Genomic DNA, 22,575 nt, shown 5'->3' with positions numbered 1-22,575 from the left:
TATGGATACCCTTTCTAATTTTTTTTGCTTGCTGATGTTTTCATTAACAAGTGCAGCAAGAAATATCCAGTAGCAATTCTATGTGGCTCATATCATGAATGGAACTTTTCTCAAATTCCTGAATGTCATTTTTTTCCAGCAGGAGTGAAACTAATTCTTCAAAGACACAATTTCCTAAGCCATTAGCTAGGCTCATTTTCAGAGTGCTTTGAAATGTCACTCAGAATTTGATTATTTATGCTCTAAAAGATGGCGGCGCCTCCCTTTTAATATTCCCCATTGATGCAAAGGACCATGCAACCAGGCAGACTGCGCTGGCTTGGTATTATGATCTTTCTGGTGATGGGCTTGTATTTTCTGGTAAGACTTAAAAATTAGTCAGAATAGTTGAACACAATAATAGTGGAATAATTGTGATCATCTGCTAACCGGGTTCTGTTGCGTCAAAGTGACGTTAAAAAAATGAAACCCTGCTCCGGTCACTCGGAACTTTTATGCATCTTGTAAATTTAGGGGCAGAAATTTTTTTTCAGTACTTGATCTCTGCCTGAAGATGAGTTCTTTGGAATGGCCAAGCCATCTGAAGGAAAGGACTGTGTTTTGAACAGTCTTATAGGCAAACTGCTTCTTCTTGAAAGGTGTCTTTTGGCATGGAAATAGCCACCACTGAAGAACAAGCCTTTCCTTCTGTAGGGAATTTTGCTTGGTTTGACCTGAGCTCTGAACCTCTGAAGTTGTTGCAGTGAGCGTGCTTGCTTTTCATGTGGGACTGGTCATAAGGTACAGCTAAGAAGAGTACCTTATGACCAGGAGAAGAGCCTTTGTGGCTCACAGATGGTCACAAACTTAATAATGTTGTACTGTCAAGCGCTCAGAAGTGAAGCAATGGCAGAACGATGATGGCCTGTGCAGTGTTCAGTGAGTTGATGCCATGTTGTGTTTTCCACCAACTCTCTTCTTCACTCCGGGCTCTGGATGGTGTTGCCTTGGATTGAATTAGGGCTGTGTGGTGATGGAAACTTTTGTCTGGGAGTTTCCCTGCCTCATTTGTTGCAGAAATTGAAAAGGGGGCGTAGGGAGCAAGGCAACGATTGCAATGAAAGAGGAGGGTTTCATGGCTGTGTCAGCTGAATGTAATGGATTTTCTCTCTGCATCTGCCAGTGTTCTTTGTCATGATAGCCAAGCCACTTACAGCAGACTTTTCACAGGTAAAAATATCTGAGGGGTAGCCAGGTTATTCTGTAACTTTAAAAACAAGAAGTTCTGTGGCACCTTGGGGTATGTCTCGACTACATGCCTCTGCTGGCAGAGGCATGTAAATTAGACTACCCGACATAGTCAATGAAGCAGGGATTTAAATATCCCCCACTTCATTAAAATAAAAATGGCCATCGCACTGTGCTGGCTCAGTTGATTGTTGGCACAACGCGGCAGTCAAGATGCGGATCGGTCAACGAGGAAAGCCTTTGCTGACCGATCCCTTATGCCTCCTGAAACAAGGTTTACAGGATCGGTTGGCAAAGGCTTTCCTTGTCAACTGATCCGTGTCTTGACTGCCATGTTGTGCCGACGATCAGCTGAGCTGGCACAGCATGGCGGCCATTTTTATTTTAATGAAGCAGGGGATATTTAAATCCCCGTTTCATTGACTATGTCGGGTAGCCTATTTTACATGCCTCTGCCGGCAGAGGTATGTTATCTAGACGTACTCTTAGAGACTAACCGAAATATGTAGAATCCATATAGAATCATGAGCTTTCGTGGGCAAAACCCACTTCATCAGATGAATTGGAGTGAAAGTAACAGAAACCAAGGGATATGTATCAGCAGAAGTAGTACCTGTCAAATGTAGGGTCCTTGTTAATGAGGGTAATTAATATTATCTCTCTCTCTTGCTTTCTGTTATTTCCACTCCAATTCATCTGATGAAGTGGGTTTTGCTCACGAAAGCTCCTGATTTTATATTTTTGGTTAGTCTCCAAGGTGCCACAAGACTACTCGTTTTCACAGGTAGTTACTAGTAGGCCCCCAGAAGTGAGGGACTCAATCCAGTTCTCTGGGCTCTGATTTGCAGCAGTACTGAGTGTCCACTATTGCAGGCTGAAGTTGGTGGGAGCTGCGCTTTGAACATATAAAGCGCTATAAACAACGTACTCTGAAAAATCAGATTGTACGTGGCTCAAAGTTGGCATCCAAAATTGACTACTTTGACCTTAATCAGTCTTTGCCTAAATTCCCTGCGCTCGCTCATCTCACAGGAGCATTGTGAGACTAGACTCATTAATATTTGTGAAGAGCTCAGACACCAGAGTGATGAGCTCCGTCAAAAATCCAATAAGGAAATTAGTTCTGTCTTCAGAGCATGGTTTGAATCGGGTGCAGTAAGTCAGGCCTGGGGCCACACATTGCACAATGAAAAGAGCAAATACTGAATAGATGTTAACTCAGTGAGTTTTGTCCATTTTGTGCACATGAGACAGGCACCCAGTGGGAAATATATGTGATCATGTAATTAAAGATTGTATCACACTGCATATGTGTAATGGGGATAAATTAATGTTGCCCAGGCAACTGTTGTTCTTGCAGTTCATAACTTTTGAGCGCCTATGTTTGCAACTGTAATGCTCTTTTAATGTGTTTGTTTTTTGTGTGTAATTTCCTAGTTTTATCCTTGCCTCTCCTGGAGGAAAAAGGATACCATTATCTGGCATCCGATGACACCCACATGGCTCTTTAGTAGAACTGGAACCTTTATATCCAAAACAGAGACATCTGCCACTTGAACGAATGAACTGAGAGCAGTAGTAGGTTGTCTCCTCTGTGTGCGCTAGCTCTCGAGGGGAATGAGATGCTTTGCTGATGTGTTTAGCAGATGTTGGCTGACAGCACAGGAATGATGAGACAAGGACCCTGGCTTCCATTCCAGACTCTGTAGGTTAATGTGCTCTGATAAGCACACATCCTTTTGTCCATTTCCCCTCCACCTTGATCTCTTCTGTCACAGTTCTGTGCTCTATTTCACCATTGTCTCTTCATCTCAGTCCCAATATCTTCACCTAATTAGTCACTACTCAGTCTCCCTGTCCAATGAGTCCTAATCTTACCCCATCGGGTTCTTAGTCTCTTCCACTCCATTCTGACCTGTGGCTCCTTCTCTTCAGTCCCCATTCTCTCCCCCATTCCTTGATGCTCCCTCTCCCCCCGATGTTTCTTGTTATTACTGGCTCAGTCCCAGTCTCCTTCTCTGGACTTGTCAGAGTACTTGTTTCCACCAGCTCCTTGTCTTGAGCCTTTCCCAAGACAGCTTCACTTCTGTTTCATACTTGAGCTCCTTGTTAGATGTTTCCTCTTTCCCCCTGCTCCTCTGGTTCACAGTCCCCCATCCACCTCCCTGCTAAGGTGCCTCAGTCTCTGTCCCGGAATGCCTCCTTTCCCCTACACCTTCTTCCATTCTAATCCCCTAATTCTCTTCTGCAGAGCTGGTCTGGCTCTTATCCTTTCTACATTTGAATCAGACGGCTTCCTCCTCCCAGGCTGCCTGTTGGCTGGGCAAGAGGAACATTGAGAGCCCAGCAGAGATGGGTTCCCTGCTGTCAGTTCCAGTACCTGGCCTGGAGCAGCCATTAGAGCAAGTGCAGCTTCACCCTGGAGCTTGGGGCTACAGGCAACACACTCAGTTTGCTCTGTGGGGCTGGAACATGCAGAGTTTGTTCAATTCAGGAGCTATTAGAGACTTAGTCATGGTTTGTGAGGATGGACTCTTGGGAGAGTTTAGCTATTTCTAGCAAGTCTCTACTGAGCACGTGCAACCTGCATACTTTCATAGGCTAATAACTTGAGTGGATTTTCACTGGGATGCCAAAAAGGCTCATCCCTGACAAAGGCCGCCTCTGCCCACAACATAGGGGCACTAAAGGTTTCCAGTGTAAAGGTGGAGAGAGAACGGAAAGATATGTCGTTTTTTCACCAATCTTATTTTGAGAAATGGCCGAAAGGTTTTGACTGAATTTTTCCAACAAAATAGCCAGAGATAGACTTGTGGCATGGAACAAGTCAGCTGAAATGGTTAATGTTTGGCAAAAGTATAAGCAAATGAAAGCAGGGGCTTATAATGGAAAGTATTGGGCAGCCTTAATAACATGCCCAGTTACCTAAAGGATCGCCAAAGACTCTAGCATACGACAGTCAAAGTGAATGTTACAGTACTTAAACATATATTTCCAAACACAAATCAGACATTAGAAATGGTAACACACATGAAACCTGTAGGGGAACCTTTTAACTTGCCTGGGCACTTAATCATGGATTTGAAAGTAGCCATTCTTCTACCAAGGAATTGCAGAGAGAGTATGGAATTGACTGTAATATGCAGATTCGACACGGTTTCCCTTGTTCTGAATAAAGACATGAACTGGACGGCCCATTATAAAACCAGCTTCCCTTACAATTAACACTTCATTGACATAAAAAGCTAAGTATGGGGACTCTTCCAGCCACTCAGTTAGCCTCATTAGCACCAGCACTACAATTAACAGATACTTCCCCCTTCCGCCCTTCTTTTTCTGTTATAATTCTGAGAGTTTCCCTTTTTTCTCCACTCAAGCTCATCTCAAGAAATGTGTTTTGCCCACAAAAGCTCATGATACGATATATAATTTTGTTAGTCTCTTATGTGCCACAGGAGTACTTGTTTCCATTGGAATGCTTAACTCTGCAATGTCTAGTCTATTAATTTTGTCGATGGGTCTCTAGGTTGCTGTTGTATGTATGTTGTCCAGCCAGCAGCAATACTACTAAAACAGCGAGAGATCAGTAGTTGTCTTTTATCTGGCTTACACTTTATCTGACAGTGTGGTGAGCTGGGTTCTGTGCAGAAGTGTTGCAGAGACTTGCTGTCAAGATGGCTGTATTGCAGTAGTTGATATTTTGAGTGACGTTGCCACATGGACTGTACGCTCAAGTGGCTCTGACTCCTGGCTGGGTAATCACATAACTAAAGACTGAGTCACCTTTGGGATTAAGTGTGTGTTTGGGAGTTCATTTTTCTTCCTTTTAGTTTCCAGACCAGCCCCCCTGAACTACTATTAAAATATTGCTTGTTCTTTTAGCGTCATAAAACAGGTCAGTGACAATTGTCAGACAAGAGTGTGCCTTGAGAAGTGATCCCCTTGTGTTGTCCTCAGATTGCTTGTTCGTTCTTCTGCTCACACATACTAGCCAAGCCTAGTCTTGAACCGAAGTATGTAATTTAATACACACATTAAAAGAGTGTGCTGGAGAGGAAAATGGTTCATTTGTTTGTTTCAAAATGCCAAAGGATACACAAGGCAGGAATATCCAAGCTAGCGTCATCATCAAAAATATACGTGACATTATTATGTTAGACGTGCTTGCAGTTGTGACTCAGATTGTATAAGCCAAATGATTAAAACATAGACTCGCTAAGAGTATCTGTAGATTATTTTAGTGTTGTTACAGACGTTTAGGAACTGAGCGTTACGCTGCTTCCCTGGTTAAGTATAATCGTAGGCCATTCAGAGTCTTTGCTGGGGAGCTTATATTTATCTTTTCATCTTTTCTTTTCTACCCCTAAAGCGAAGACACTCCTATTCTTATGTTCACGTATGGAAAACACGCATGATCGGTTAGCACAAGTACACTCAATTAGCACCTCCATTAGGCATATCAGGATTGCAGCAGGAGCAGGTAGGTGACACCTCACAGTTTCCACTGTAAAAGATTTTTTGAGAGGTCCCTAACATCTCCATTGTCTGCAGCAGGCCTTTGAAATTCACCAGGGTCAAATCCCCAGGGTAAAAGAGGCCTTTAATTTGTCTCAGGAAATTCTGTTCAAGTTTTGCTGAGTTATAAACTGTTGAAAATTGCCATTTCCCTTCTCCTGCTTGCGTTCCTCCGGGAAAAATGTTGGCAACATGCCAAAATATTAACTGACCAGAGACAACATACTGTGGGGGAAGGGCACATGGGGTCATGTGCTTCCTCCCCCTTCCCCCCTCCCCCAGCTACTGTACTTGGCAGGTACTGAGCATGCTCCCGTGGACCACATGCTGTCCTAGTAAAACCTGTTTTTTTACTGAAGCAACTCTGTTAGATGTTGGCAAATGAGGTGAGGGGCAGGTAAAGGTGGGCTGCTGGGGCTGGAGCTGGAACCTCGTCTCTCTCCCAACCCCTCCCCCCAAAAAAGAAATGAAAAAACCCAAGTTTTATGATGTACATCAGTCACTTATACATGTTTTCTGTATATGGACATAAAGTACATTGAAAGAACACTTTGGCTTTCCAGCCTAACACCTGGAAAAAAAATAGGAAATACCCGATTTAAGTTTATCCATGAAACCTTAATTCTGATCTCTTGTACTTTATAATACGGGCTCTAATAATTACAGAATGACCTTTTCTCCTTGGTATCCTGGCTTCATTCAGTGCATAGTATGGCTACACAAGCGGTCAGAATTAAGGTTCAGTAGATACCTAGGTATCTCGTCTATCCTAGCTGTAGTTCTTGACTTTGCAAACTAAATAACATACTTTTAATAGACTTTTGTGTATAAGGAAAAACATTTTACACACAACCTTTTAAAAGAAGTGTGTGTACATCATTGTTCCCTCTAATCTTTTCCATACAGGTGTGGACTTTTTCCCATGTACATGTGGAATAATTTTGATGTGCACTGAAGCATGTGCAAATGTGCACTGCCATTAGAAACAAAACCTAGCTGTGAGCACTCTGCTAATCAGTTGGGTGGCATTTGAATCTCTCCTGAGCGACCGCACAAGCGCCTAACTTACCGGGAACACTGGTATGTACAGACTCTGACGTGGACCTGAGACTTGTTTCTGGACCCACATTTATTAGGATGCTTCAACTAATTTTTATTTTATTGAAATTAACTGTTCGGGTTTACTGGTTAGCCTGACCTTTGCTTCTAAAGCTGTTCTTCCTTTTTCTGCCTTTTAGAGAATAGGCTGTAGTCTGGATCTGTATTTTGCTGCACATACTTCTGTTGCAAAACAAATATCTTCACAAATTATGAGAGACTGGAAATGACTTGGTAGTCATACATGGTATTTTATTTTAACTTCTGCATTTGACTATGTATTGAGTTCATCTCTGTAGATATACTGAAACATGGAGCCATATGTGCAAATTTGCATCTCTGTTTCTAGTGTGGGATCATTTCTCGGCAAAATGTTTGAGAAGATACTTGAGTGCAGAAATACAAAGAATTGATTTCATTCTTTCTAGTCTTGTGTTTCTTCCTAAGAACAGTAATTTCATGCAATTTTCTCCTAAATTGCTTCTGGCACTTTTTTTTTAAGAGATGGCTGTTGCCTACTGTTCTCTCTTCCATGTTTACTCCTGATTATACAAAGCAACATCTAGCATATCTGTCCATGTGACTAGAGGAGTTCTAGAAAAGCCCCTGGAACACATTCTTAGCCTACTGAAAAGACACATCAGGTGTCGTGTTCTTGTTTCCTTGCTTCTTTCTGCACACACAAGAGTGAGCAACATGTTCTGTGGGTAATCATTGATCTTCTGCAATAGAGTTTTAAAGTGAATTTAAAATCATGAAAGGTGGAAGATTGATAATTGAGAAGATCATTAACCCTCTTCTTGACCCTAGAATATGGACAGAATGAGCAGCAGTAATGTGCTGATGGGATGCTACTTCCAGGGAAAATTTGTGATAAGTAACTGCAAGGCAGAAGGAAAGGTCATTAGTGTTGTTCTCACGTGTTGGCCCAAGTCTTCCTTTGTTTCTCAGTTGACTTCAGTGCACTTGAATATAGGTAATTCATAGTAAAAGGGGAAGACCCATCTTCTTTCCTGATACCGCTGCGTGATACCTAGCGATGTCGTCGTCCTTCATGAGGAAGTGCTGTCACCTCATCTGAACATTCTGAATCTCCTTACTAGTTGGTGGGGCTGCAGTGAGAAAACAAGCAGTCCTAACTGAACTGTTGAGCCTTGGGTGCTCTTTTAGGAAGTGGGTCTGTGGTGTTGGTTACAATTATAGCATTGTAAAAGCAAGATGGATGACGTAGTTTGGCTGAGGCCCTTCAGGGTAAATAATTCCTGCAGCAAGTGACGTTTGAGGGCTGAATGGTCTTTCAGAGATCCTGTGCTATGGACAAAACTTCCAGTAAGAAACGTGGGAACTTTCAGAGTTTGTGAATGGGGAATTTTTTCTGGTGATGGTCACTCTAGTTGTGGGTTTACCTTCCTAGATTGTAAGTCATCTCATTAGGGTTGCCAGATGGTTTCAACAAAAATACTGGACACACTTGACATTACATCACAAGCTTCATTACATCTTATTTAGAAAATACCAGACATTTATATTTTCTCAATTTGTTTCCTGAACAGAAAGCTCAAATACTGGACTGTCTGATTCAAAACCAGACACCTGGTAACCCTATAACTCATCCTGGTGAAAAGTCTGCTTTCTGTTTTCTTAGGTCTTCTAGAGGTTTTCCAGGTCATGAAATACACTCTTGATGAAATCTTGTCAAGCAAAGCCTACATGAGCAATTCAGCATGGGAGAGGCCTCATTTCTTGTAAAGTGGGATTAGGAAGGTAACTGCATCAGTAGGCTGAAATAGAGTATTTATGCTACAATAAAAGCTCTGAAAACTAACAGGCAGAATGTCTGAGCTAGCTAAAATAAGAGGGAAGACGCCCAGGAAAACATTTACTGAGAACAAAATAAAAGTGGATAAGAGAAGTAGGGAGCATAAGGATGATATGAAGAGTAAAGTCAGACATGGACAGTGTATGCTGTACAGGGCCTGCTTCCTGAAGTGTAATCAAACCAACCCTAAACTACGTAATCCAGTATTTAATAAAGAGAACATGATGGTGTGTAGATGTTTCTAAAGGAAAGGGATCTGTGTTAAAATTTGGTTCTGTGATGTACGCTGCATCCACCCCAGAGCTTTTGAATATGATGAACTCCGCATAGCATTGCTGTATGGCAAATAAAGATACCCGAGCAACAGTCTGGAGTAGGGATGTTAAAATGCATGTAATTAAGTAATTGCTGAAAAAAATTCAGCTTTTAGACTGGCTCCTCGCATGTACCGGCTCTTGCCTGCCACCCTGCACTGCTGCCTTTGAGACAGAGGCAGCAGTGTGGGGTGGCAGTTGGCCCTTCAGGAGCCAGTGCATGGTGGGAGCCGGCTTTTAAGCCAGCTCCCTGCCTATAACCGTGATCATTAACCGATGAACAGGCTCATCAGTTAACCATTTATACAGTTACACTTTCACATTCCTAGTCTGGAGTTGAACTGAGTTCTTTGGAAGCTGAGTAGAAAGAGATTTTTTGAAGGGAATCTGACACACCTGGCAGAGAGAAGCAACTTTGTAGAACTCTGGATATATAATTAGTTTCTGAGAGGCAGGTTACCTGTGATTGTGCATTGTGGTGTGTGTGTGTGGAGGGAGTTATTTGTTTTTTGTATGAAAGGAGGTAATTTCTCTCTTTGTTAGGGATGGAGACGGGAACAAAGTTCAAAACCAATATATTTTATGGCTAAGACGAATAATCACAATTATGCCTTGCAATACAGGGTGTTCTTAAATTGGATTTACTTGTCACCAGTGGAATCTTCTTGGCAAAAGAAGTGTCCCACTCTGCTTTTTGCATCTCTTTGAGACTGGTAGACAATGTTGTGGTTGACCACTCTTCCAACATAACAGGTGGGAATGATTCCCTCTTTTAAATAGCTTGCTACAGAACTACTGATTGAACTTCTCTAGTCTGGCACCAGTGCCAAACAAGAGAATTTGCCAGGCCACAGAAGGTCAGTGTTGTCTAACAGCATTATCAACCCTTCCACTGTTTATTGGGCCCTTAGAAGACATTTAGGGGTAAATTAGAGTTAAATAATGGCACAGAACACTGGCAGCCAGGATTAGTGGCTGTAAACAAACTTTTCTACCTCTCTGAGACTTTTATGGTACCGTGGGAAACTTGACCACATCCATGATAAGTGGACATCCGGCTAACTAAAATCATGCCGGATCCCAGTTGTTGCCGGATCAGATTGTGCCAGACTAATGTGGTTCAACCTGTATTTACTTTGGGTTTGATAATAAACAAAAGTGTTTTTGTTAAGTATAAAAAGTAGGATTTAAGTAGTTGTAAGTGAAAACAGGGAGATCAAAGTACTACATTAAAATAAACAAAACAAGACAGCTAATCCTAATCCTCTATGAAACTTGTTGCATGCAAATTCTTACCCTAAAGAGTTGTTCTAAACATCTTTCATAAGCTAAGCAGCCTCCTAGTTTGAACACAATCCTTCCCTCTGTTCAGTCTTAAATGTTTCCAGCAAGCATCTGAGCTAGTAAGAGAGAGGTCTTCTAGTGTCTGGCAACTGCTCCTGTTGTTTGGATTTCCTCCCTTATATCCCTTTTGTTCAAGGTGGGAATTCTTTGTACTCAGTTCAGATTTATCTTACCTCAAGTGGAAAAGTACAGTATCCAAATCCTGGCCATGTATCTTTCAAAGATCAACCACAGTTCAGGCTTACAGGACAAACAAGACTGTTGACAGGTTGTTGGTTTCAGTATTGAGTCATTAAGTTCCTAATGACTTTCATTAGCACATTTAGAATAAAAACCTGCGTCACGCTTCATATTTCTAACTTGACATACAGGAATGACACGTGAACGAAAATAGGATACACAGCAGATTCAGCAAATTGTAATCTTTAAAATTAAACATCACATGATGCATTTTACATAAAACTTCAAGTTATGCATATTCATAAGCCAATTGCCATAAAGATTTTGATAGTTTTGATTGTTTTTGTTTACCTAGAGATTTGCTACGGGGCTTTAATGTAATTGGCTGAATTGCACTAATAGGTTTTGCGTGGTGGTAAAGAAGGCCAGATCTATAAGTCTGAAAATGATTCGTACTTCTAGAGAGAAACTTAACTATCAGGCATAAATAAGAATATTTAGCACGATGCCTGAAGGTTTGGCCATGTGAGTGACTGTCATGTGCCCATAATATTTGATATCTGTATGGCGCTAAGTAAACATACGTTATTGACTTGCTACTAGTCGACAGTCTTTGTACAACTAAAACTCATTGCTGAGTAGCTGAAGCCTTTTACATTTGAATTTGTGAAATCTTCATCTTCTGGGCGTTAGGAGAATTTTTAAATATCTCATTACAGAATCCTGTATGTTTAGACTGAACAGGCTTCCAAAACCAAATTTTCTTCACTAGCCCAATGGGTTGGGCTAGTGGAGAAAATTTGGTTTTAGAAGTCTGTTCCCCTCTTCTTAACCCATTCTCTTCCCCTCTTAACCCATTCTCATGTCTTTTGCAAAAATATGAGGGGACTGAGCAGAGGCCCTTGCAGTATGGCCTGAAGGTCAACAGTTTTTGGGATCTGACCCGCCTAGTGAAGAATCAGTTTCTGAAGCAGAGGACCATTAGCTTTTGATTTTGTCTGAGCATTTTTCTAGTTCCCCAGGGTGTGGATGGTCTTATAACCAGGGAAAACTTGCTTGCAATCTCAGCAGATCTGATAAATCTTGGTGGAGAAGAAAAATTATTTTGGCTCCTTCCCAGGAGCTGAGTTTAGGTAATGTGATTATGCTTGAGAATCCTTAGTAATCAATCACTGCAAAGCATGTGCTTCACTTCCAAGCTCTACAGTATTATTGGGCAGGATGAAATGAAAAATGGAGCCACAGCTGTGTAGCCTGCAAAATACAGGGCATGTACAACTGAGACCATATTCTGATATGTATGTGTACAATAAGGTTCAGTATAGTCTGTGTCCTTTTGAATAACTTATCTGCTATGTAATTTTCCATGTTCTTCTTCTGGAGATTTGTCACTGAATATTTTCCAGGACCAATTTTTTCCAGTAACACTTTTGGTTTAAAAAAAAAAAAAAAAGGGTTGTTTTTTATTGAAGCTGAGTCAAAAATAGGAGTTTTATCCTCCAAAAAGGAAACAGATTTCCACAAACTATGAAAACTGAAGATTAGTTTTTCAGCTCCAAAGATAGCACTTTAAAGGTCTAATAAACCCCACTTATATATTTGTTTGTTTAATACAGTGCATGTGCTAACTCTATGCTATTGGATTTTGGATGCATTGGAACAAATGAGCTATAAATAATGCTGACAGTGATGGAATTTTCTTTAGATCTTGGAAACAAGAATTTTTTCTTAACCTTAAAATCTAATTGGTGGAATCTATGTTCTAACAGATTGCAGATGACAGTCTGAGACTTTGCAAAGCAGGTTACAAGCTCTACAACTAACTCATTTGGTAATCTCTCTTTGTTGGGCTGTTTGCTGTGACATTTTCTGCGTTGGTTGAAGTTAATTACTTTCAAAATTAAATATGCCAAACTGTAGCTGAGACAGTTGTCATAGGCAACAGTTGACAAAATCTTTCCTTTTTTTTTTCAACCTGCAAAAGTTTTTCCAGTGAGTATAAATTATCCCCCAATGCATGGGTCTCCGTTATTTCATGCAGATAATCAGTTTGTGGCTGACTGTTGAATGGAGGAGCATGGTTTGTGACTATTGCAATAAAACCTGTGTGTTTAGTATTTCCCTCACTGGATGAAATTCTGGTTCCACTGAGGTCAGTGATAAAACTTCCATTGATTTCATCAGGGCTAAAAACTCACACTGATTGTGAAAAAGCTCCGTGGAGTTGCTACTCCTGAGCTCCTCTCTGACCTTCTACCACCTACTCTCACCCTTATACACACTTCCTCCTAGTCTGTGTCTTGTCCATTTACTCAGTGTGGGCAGCTCTTGTACTTATGCAATTTACCTCTGAGTCACTCTGTTTCTTTAAAAATCTTGCTCTGTCACCCGCCTACAGTCGAATCTAGCACCCCAGCCCCTTCATTGTAGCTAGTCTCCGAGCATATTTACCAGCCTTTTGATTCTGAGTATGTTTCAGCTTTCTCTTTTTAATTTACTTGATCTTCCTCTATTGTCTTTTTTCCCTTTCTGCCTCTCGGAGTCTCTTTAGTCAGCTCAGTAAATATTCCATCAGTGCTTTACATTGTCCCTTTGAAAAATGTTTTCAAGAAAGCTGGTCCAAAACACCAAAATAACAGAATGGCCTTCTGTCAAAATGCAGGTTCGTCAACGTCCACAGTATTTCCTGGGAGCAGCTTTTGAAAGGAAAAGACACCAATATTTTTTTGGTTTAGACTTTATTTAAAATATTTGCAAACTATTCAATATAAAAGTTTTTGTTAAACAAAACATTGTGGGTCTTGAATAAAAGCTTTTTGGAGTTTTCATTTTGCAGGAGATTTCTACATTTCAGGTTTTCGTTCTGATATGCAAAAACAAAACTGGAAATGCTGAAATTTCCCGTGGAATGTAAATTTAAGTTCCTGACCTAACTTTCATGAGAAATGTATGGAAGGCTGCAGCTTTTTTGAGGTATTTTTTTTTTCAGAAGTATGCTTAATTTTTTCCTCAATTTTCAATTGGGAAGCGTATAACCAAAAGAAGGCTCTGAATGTCAGTTCAGATTTCCTGATGTCTTGTTTTTCTAAAGCCTAACATAAAACATTGAGATAATAGACCGAAAGGCACTAGCTATGGTAGGAGAATGAGGATGGATGTGGAAACCCTCATCTATGGATCAAGATGTTCACTGGAGTTACGATCAGACAGGGGTCGAGCCTTTGTAGAATGATTTCTATACCTATTGAGCAAACAGGCTGGTTGTATCTCTGAGAAGAACATCCTTGGTAAGAGGAACGTGTGTAATTTTATTCCAAATACTATGATGATTTCTCTCCATTACCTTGTAGGGATGTGAAAGTTTAACAGTGTAAATAGTTAAGCAATAAGCCAGGTGTTGGGAGGTGCACCGCGGGTGCCCCTTTTATCCACCCCCGCACGGGGGAGCGAGGGGTCTCCCCTCAGGGTTACGTCACCCTTTTGCTCTGGCCCGCGGGAGGGATGTCCTGGGGGGAGGACGCAGGAAGCCAGTGCTTCCGTCCTGCCAGCCCTCCCCCCTTGGGCGTACCTGCTCCTGATCTGATCCTTCAGACCCACTCACCCCTCGTGACTTCCTTCAGCCTCTCCCCACTTCGGGGTCACAGTCTACCCCAAGTATCCCTCAGGGGTTCCTAGTTCCAGTCCAGTGCCCTCCTTTGGGGCGGCTGGGTATTAAATCAATGTCGAGCCGCTACACCCGGTGAAGCTTTGGCCCGTTCCGGGCAGATTCCACCCAATCCCGCGGGGGATAGGGTAGGGGGACCCAGGTCCGCCCTCACCTCCGGGTTCCAGCCCAGGGCCCTATGAGTCGGCAACGTCGACCCTTTAAGGCCGGAGAGGGGTTCTGTTCTGCAACCCTCCAACCGCACGGGCTCCTGCTTGCCCTGGGCTGCTTCCTACGACCCCCACTCAGCACTGTGTGCCTGAGTCCCGATCGTCTCCTTCCAGGACGCCGACTGTTTCCCTGGGTGATGACTCGCCGGGTTGTCACGCTGCTGCAGGCTGGTCTTCCTCTGGCCAAGGGGCCCGTCTTCTCCCCTCCAGGAGCAGCCCCTTCAGTTCCCCACCTGGCAGCAGGGACAGGTTCTCCCCAGCACCCGGCTCCCCCTCACCCTACAATTCGGAGGACCTTCTCCCCCCTCCCCCACTTATCGCACCGCCGGTGTTTAAAGCACCCGGTATGAGCATGCGCCGCAGGGACATGGGGGCGGGGCTAGGCGGCCACGACTCCCCGCTGCGGCGCCCGCCCAGTGGCGGGGTGTTTGTGCTCCGTCACACCAGGGTTTATCTGTTAATGTTCACAGTTAAATGTAATCTCCTGGTATGCGTGAGGAGCCAGCTTAAAAGCCGGCTCCCTGCATTCACCGGCTTCTGGGGAATGGCCTGCTTCCCCACACGGAGTGGCAGGTGGGAACCCAATAGCCCCCCTCCCTCTGTAACTGTATGTAGCTTCTTAATTACACACATTTTACATCTCTATTACTTTGTTCATTTAACAAGTTTTTAGATTAAATCTGACTGGTCAATGTCATTACGTTCCTCTTTCCTTTTTACATTGTATGTTGAGTTGTGATGATTGTGTTGTTATTCATATTGTTGACTGTTCCCTTTTTTTCTTTTTTAGACACAAATCTTTCCCGCACTAGTTCTGTTTCCAGAGTGAATAATGGAAGTGTCTCTCTTGTTAGTGATTCATTTTTAGATTCTTGCACTACCATAGCTCTGGTTTTGTTGATCCCATTTTGGTCAGTATTCTTAAAACTAACACCTGAATCAGATTTTCATAGCAGAGAGAGTTCTGTCTAGTACATATGTTAAAATATATACTGGCTACATCGTTGGTGCCCCTGCATCTTCTCTCTATTGTCACCAAGTTTCAGAGAGTTCATTCAGATGAATTATCTCCATTCATTTAAAGAAGTGGGTTGTGCCCATGAAAGCTCATGGTACCATCTACGTTTTTTGTTAGTCTCTAAGGGCACGTCTACACAGCAGGGCTAAATTTGAAATAAGCTGCGCAACTTGAGCTACGCTAATTGTGTAGCTTAAGTCAAAATAGCTTATTTCAACTTTTGGCACTGTCTACACAGTAGTTATTTCGAGAGAGAGCATTCTTCTCCTGACTTCCCTTACTCCTCAGACAATGAGAGTTACGGGAGATACAGGAGTCAGAGTAAGCAATCCTCCAGCTCAAGATTATTTTGACATTAAGTCGAAATAACTGCTTGTATGTAGATGAGGACTTTATTTCAGAAGACACTGAGAGTCAGTGTCCAATCTGTGCTGAGAGGCTAAGGAGGGAACCTAGGGGATCCAGAGAATGGAGGCTTGGATTCTCCTCACAGAAGTCCTAGAAGGAGGCCAGGAGAGGTTGCTTGCGAGCATCTGAGACAAATAGTGGGAACATAATTAACTTTTAATGAAAGATAAAGGCCAAGATGAACAATAAGGCCAAGGAGGACAATGACACATGATTCTGGGTGCCTCCATTTCCAAGTGTCCAGTTGGAAACCCTTAATGTAGCCTGATTTTTTTTTTTTTCAGAAAGTGGTGAGCATGCGTCCTCTCACAATCAGCCCCTTTTATAAAGTGTCAGTTTGGGTATCAAAAATGAGTAGTTGCTCTTACTTTCATCTTGTCCAAGGGCCTGAGGCCAAAGCCATTGGTGTCAATGGCTCTGGTGACTTCAGGCAGCTTAGAACTGGACCTTAAAACCATGGTGGAACACCTATGGACTGCATGCAGCTTGTCAGGGTCTGGCAGCCTGCCAGCGGCTTACAAGTTATTATCTTGCATCCACAGGTATGTCCGCTCGCAGCTCCCATTGCTCGTGGTTTGCCATTAGTAGGAGCTTGTCAATATACCAGCAGTAAGGATGCAGACTTGTCAGGAAAAAGGATTGCTTGTAAGACACCTCCCTTTGTCCTGCCCAGGAGTTCCTATAACTGATTTGTGGATAATGTGTGGATTTAATGAAATGTTTGTTACAATTGATGAATCACATCAAATGTGTGAGCAAGCAAAGCTTTTGCTGTGGTTTCCCCAGTGTCATTTCACAGCTTCTCTTCTCCCCTGCCACGCCCAGTCCACCCACTTTTGGCTTGCTGGCTCACTCAGTATGATGATGTTTGGCAGGTGGGCTTAGTCACTTCAGTCCCTATGATTGTGTAGCTGGACGAGGTGCGTGCGCTAACTGTTGTGTTCTGGGGTGCAATCCAGAATGGTGAACAGTTGTCACCTCTTACCTTAATGATTCTAAGAGCCTTAAAGCTTTGCTATGTAGCTCTTAGCTTGGGATGATCGCAGTATGTAACAAGCATACACTTTGTGTATTGGGCAGCCCTGTTCCAACTGTTTTTGGATCCAGGAGCCTGTCTATGATGGCACCTACATCCACTGATCTTAACTAGCCTTAGTAGGATGATATTAGCCTGCCCCCACCCTCTCTGTGAGATATTTTAGGACCAACACAGTGAGAAAACCACTGCATGTGTAGTTTGGTTGGAGAGTTAAGCATGCCTATCATGAGCAGGCTGGCTGAGTCACTTAAAATCATGCCTTTACTTTCCTTTTAAAATTCATTATTACCATTTGTTTGTATTATCATAGTGCCTACGAGTCCCAGATCTGGGCCAGAACTGTATTTTGGTAGTGCTGTGTAATCTTTCTGAGATTCCAAATACCAGAGGTGCCTGAGCTGGCGAGCTCAGATCTGGGGTGAGATTGAGACTTTCTCCCCATGAAATTCAGGAATCACTAATAGGATGAAAAAAGAGTTTAAGCACAGCCTTGTTTTTCTCTCATGTCATCCCTTTTATGTGAGGAGCAACTCCTAGTCAATGATCCAATGAATATGTGTGAAATTAAGCATATACATGACTATTTGATGGGTTAGGGCCTAGTATGGTACAGGAAAACATTACTGAATCTGTGCAAACAAATGTGTTTCATGCGAGCATTTCAACTTCTAAACATTCTTAGTAGCAGAAGGAACAGAGCTATTATTAGTGATGTTGAGTGTGGGACTTTTCATAAAGCAGCAATCATTACTCATCTGTTTTCATTTGCAGAAGTTTTCTAACAAAAGCAGGCACAAATGTAATAGCAGGGGCTAGGAGGTGGATAGTAGGAGGGGAAAAGTGCTATCAGTTTTTGAAAGCTAGTGCTTAGTAAGACCTTTCTGCGTAGCTTTGGTTTTGTGGCCATCAGAAACACAGTTAATTGGGAACTCTTGCTTCGCTGGGTCAAAAAGTAAAAAATGAATCCACAGGGTAAGTTTTTTTTTTTTTAATTCTTTTTGTTTTATTAGTTTAAAATCTAATCGTTTTGTATCAACAGTTTCTTTGGTTTTGGGGGAAGCCATTCCTGCATGGGGGTGTGATTACATATTCCTCATTCTTTGCAGTTGGTTTGCTTGAAGTGGAATCTGGCCTTTACTGTGTATGGAATTCAGATAAGGAAGTTTGGTATATGAACTTACTCAAAAGCAGTTTCTGAATGGAAAGATAAGGGTGATAAAACTCTTGGAGGCTCTTATCATTGAATTGCTGGTGGTTCATAAGCAATTTGATTAAACTGTAAATCTCCTTGCCCTTTTTCTAAAATTGAAGAGCTCAACAAGTTTGCACAAGACTATATATGATCTTTAATGGTCAGCTGTTTGAGTTCCATGTTTGACTAAACCATCCATTATTGTTTCCTTGGCTGTGTAATGATGCATATTTGGAGTGATGCTGCAGTGGATTCGCCTTTCTGTGTAAACTTGTCCGTTGTATTAACTGAGCATTTGCATGCTGTGCTAGTCAGCGTGCATGTGCGTGCGTGCACACTGATGGGCATTGGTCCATATTAAGGAAAAGGTGAAATACTTCCATTGATTTCAGTGCACTTGGGCGTGGATCTTGAGTTATTAGGTTATTTGCTGGATAAAAGTTAGTTGTAAACCTTCCATGGAGTTTCCAATATAACACGTGTACGCCAAATAAAATCAAGAAACCGCACTTTTTTCTTTCCCAATAGGATTAACATTTATCTTTCAAATTAGCATAACCAATAGGGTTAGTATGCTTCTCCTAGTGACAAATTTACTCACCTTACCTGGGCAACATGAATTGTGTGAATTAATTCTTTGCGTTCAAAATGTCTGTTAAATTTTTGCAGTGGGACAGGGGTATGAGCAGAGAAATGTTTAAGCTAGAAAAACAAACTGAACGAAACTCTAATAGAAGAAACTCTGGAAACAATTGTAACAGCTTTACAGGTTGCAGTTACTATGTTGGATGTCAAAAGTACACTACTTTTTCTGATAAAGGATGAGACGGAGGAAAACAAATCCACATGTAAATCAGTGGGACTACTCACACAAATTAGAAGGGCAAGATTTGCCCCATTTTTATTGTACAAAAGCCTCTTCCTGCTCCTACTGAAATCAGTAACAAAACTAATATTGACTTTTTAATGGTGCTGGTTAAAACACTAACTAGTTACATTTCACTTGATTGCCACTTTCTGACATTTTCTCAGTCTTAAATTTGTTTACTCCAGTTTTAGATATGTATTTTTTTTTAAACTCAACGGACACACTCACTTCCAAACTCTTAGTTATTTCATAGTCAGATAATGTCTTGCTGTCTTCCTGCTTGCTAAGCTGTAAGGAGAATGATTGAATGGTACAGATGTATCACACTGTGACTTATCTACATATTCATGTATTTAACAAAAAAAAAACTTTTTTTTCTGTATTCACAGCACTGACTTTATGGCAGATAAAATTTTTAATAAGTCCAGGTCAGAGTAAAAAGTTCAAAATGACCTGGCACCAGAACGAACAAACAAATCCCCACCCTTTGGAAACAGGAGTCTACAGTAGAAAATTTTAATTTGCTTGTTTTTCTCTATGGCAAACATTTAATTTCTTTAATGTTAACTCAGTAATATAGCTTGTGCAAGCAGGATGTCAAATGAGAAGGGAGGGGGCTATTCCTAAGTAATATACTGTCAATTCCATTTTCCTGGGCATTATGTTAACTTTCAACACAACAGTGTTCATCTATATTTTTTCCCCTAGACGTATTCTTCTCATTGTGGTTGTAAATAGTTAAAATTCAACTTTAGTGGATAGGATTGAAAAAATGTGCCTAATACTGTATATAATGTAGGACCTAGTTTGAAGAATTCAGGTGCTCCTTCGAGTATATTGTTTCTTTGTCACTACTTGCATAAAAATGTTCCTGTGCCTCCACATTTGCAGATCTGAGCCCTTATTTTCCATCTTGCCTTTGTATTTTGCATTCATTAGTCTCAATGAACAAAAGGCTTTTAGGACTTTTTTCTGACTTTTCAGAGGAACTTAGTTTCTTTGCATTTTAATCCTTCATTCCAAAATGCTTCTGATGTGCAAAAATTTCCCGCCTATACTAATTTCCGCTCTACTGCTGCTAGGTGGGGAAAAAGCATTATTACAGAAAGCTCTTCAAGCCATAGCTTCTTTTTCAGAAGGGAGTGTTTTGATTGGAATGTTATTGATGAGTGGATTCATTATTACTGTACTAATGGAGAACTGAGAAGACCCTTGAAAAAAATAAAGATAAGTAAATAATAGGCGAGAAGCTGTTCTAGCCTCTAGGGCTGAACCGGAACAGGTAACCCTCTCCTATGAAGGCTGTGAAAAAGGGAGGTTTTAAGGGTTTTTAAAAAATTACTTTTTGGGCTTTTAGGCTTTAGGCCCTAAAGTTTAGGGGATGCTCTTGGTTTTGGAGAAAAAGCTTGAATTTTTTTTTAGTGAAAACTGAGAGTTCTTCATATCACTTGTCTCCAGGAACTAATGATTTCAGTAAACGCTAGATATCACAGGAGTAAAAAAATGTTGCCAATTACTTGTGTCCGTGTGTTTTAAAAGCATTCCCAGAACAGTTTGTGTCCGTGTGTTTTAAAAGCATTCCCAGAACAGTTTTTTACCTTTTTTCTGTGAACATTATTTGTTCAATCTCTAACTCTGCAAAGACGGAAATGTATTCTTAGCTTTAAGGAAACGGGACCTGATTTTACTCTCTTTGAACTTGGTAGAAAGACGCCCATTGACTGCAGTAGTAACTGAATCTAGCAAAATGGGTAGTATCTATGAACTAAGCAAGTCAGCTCACATGTATAAAAATGTGTGCCAAAGTGCTTTCTGGCCCTAAAAGATTACATGTTCCTTATTGTAGAATGACCTTTCATCACTTCTGTTTTACTGACGTATTCTTCTGTTTCACTTACAGTCTAGATGGAGAAGCATATAAAATTCCTAATGAATTAAGATAAGATTAATGAGATGTAATCTTTGCTTCGAATACCAAACATTTTAAAAGAGCTGCTGTGCAATTAGTACTAGCCCGGCTGCTATCATAGTTTTCTGCATCTCTGTTGCTAGCACTTGCTAACGCTTCACATGTAATTCTTTTCAAGGCCATTGCCTCATCATAGTCTTTGGCCCATAAAAAATGCTTTGGCACGTGAACTGTATTTTTCTGGCTGCTGCTGATGTTGCAATATCCATTTACATAGAGCTGCTGCTGCCGCTGTTTTACCTAGAGCTTTTGCTCTTTTCTTTGTTTGAGGGAAAATTTTGCTTTCAGTATTTCAGCCTTTCCAGACTTCACATTCAATGCCCAGGTTATAGTCGTAGGAAATACTTTCAGTTTTGTGTTTTTTAAACAATCCACATATGTATGGTATTGATTAAACATTCGGTATGCAAAGTAAGGAACTAGAACATAGTTCCTGTAAGCAATTGGTTTGTATTATTTGATCGTTTAAAAGCTTACGATCCATACCACTGGGTATCATTATTGCTCTACGTGTAGTATTCTCATTGAAACACTTTTTAAAAGGTGAATGTTGTTTCTTTTCCATGTGAAAATGATTTCCTAGAATAATCAAAATGTCTTTACAAAGCTCTGAGTCCAGTAGGCAAGATTTTCCAGTACTGCTTGGGGTGGTGGGCTGGTTTTAGACTGCAGTTGTTTCTTCAGTCACTGACTTCTAAGCCCTCATCTAAAAGCGCTGGAGACTAAATGTCTGGGGATTGAGTACTGCTCAGGCGGTGAAGGCTTCCCCTTTGTGCTCTACTAGTGTGTCAGAATGTGCTTCCGAGAAGCTTAAAGGTGAGAGGAGAGCTCTGGATAGAAGGGGCTCGGCTCGGCCACTCACCGATTAACTGGTTCTCCTGGTAAGCATACTGGTAAGGCAGTACTTACCAGGTAACCAGCTAACCACTTACCCCTTTTCATCCCTGCTGATAACTAGGGATGTAAAATCCTGTTGAATTGTTGATTGGTAAAACATTATGTTTAGCCAGTTAATCAATTAAAGGGGAGGTGGCTGGAGAGGTCCCCACACCATAGACAAGGGTTGCTCTGGCTGGTTGGAGCAGCCCCTTCCTGCAGTGGGCCCCACAGGGATGGGGCAACTCCCTTGCCCGTGGTAGGTGAGGAGCTGTTCTTGCCCATACTGGTTAACCGGAACCAGTAACCCTCTCCCATTAAGGCTGTTAAATAGTTCTGCTCTGTGGCTACGAGGCTGCTTAATTACACTATTTGAGCCTGTCATGGCTCCTTCCCCACTCTGGCATGATAAATGCAGAAGTGGGGGCCAGCAAGTGTACCCCAAAGCCTTATCTACCAGGCTTTGGTATAAAACTTCCCCCCAAGATCTTAAAAACCTAGATCTTGGGAATAAAACTTCCGCTGCCACCACCCAAATGTTGATAAAGAAATCAGGGGAAAGATCATTTGGGAAATCTTACCCCTAAAATAAAAATCAAGGCACACAATTAACCACTGCCAGGTTAATAAAAAGAAAAGAAAGAACTTTTATTATTACAACAATATTCTGGTTGCAAGTATAATGACTAGAGAGGAAGGTAACAAAATATACTCATGGAGAAACTCCATGGGCCTAGAACTTAGTTACAAAGAAAAGCCAAAACATCTTTTAAGCAGTGCCAGATCTCAGATCCCATACCCAATCCATAACACAATAAAACCTAACGAAACTACC

At 41.5% G+C, this 22,575-nt stretch overlaps 1 protein-coding gene across 4 annotated transcripts in view; it reads left to right on the top strand.

The window, feature by feature from the left end:
* MITF (melanocyte inducing transcription factor) overlaps window positions 1-22,575 on the top strand; it is a 192,967-nt gene that overhangs the window by 57,385 nt on the left and 113,007 nt on the right. Inside the window, exon 1 of one of the 4 annotated variants that reach the window (XM_075938581.2) lies at window positions 14,813-17,807. The exons of the other annotated variants lie outside the window; for them this stretch is intronic. The gene's annotated coding sequence lies outside the window, so the exon portion shown is untranslated. Of the gene's footprint in view, window positions 1-14,812; window positions 17,808-22,575 lie in introns of those variants that run through there. 4 annotated transcript variants of the gene reach the window in all.

This window comes from Pelodiscus sinensis, chromosome 11 (genome assembly GCF_052426305.1).
Source record: "Pelodiscus sinensis isolate ZL-2025 chromosome 11, ASM5242630v1, whole genome shotgun sequence".
NCBI lineage: Eukaryota > Metazoa > Chordata > Testudines > Trionychidae > Pelodiscus > Pelodiscus sinensis.
Note: the sequence above shows the minus strand (reverse complement) of the source record. Positions and strands in the feature narration are given on the sequence as shown.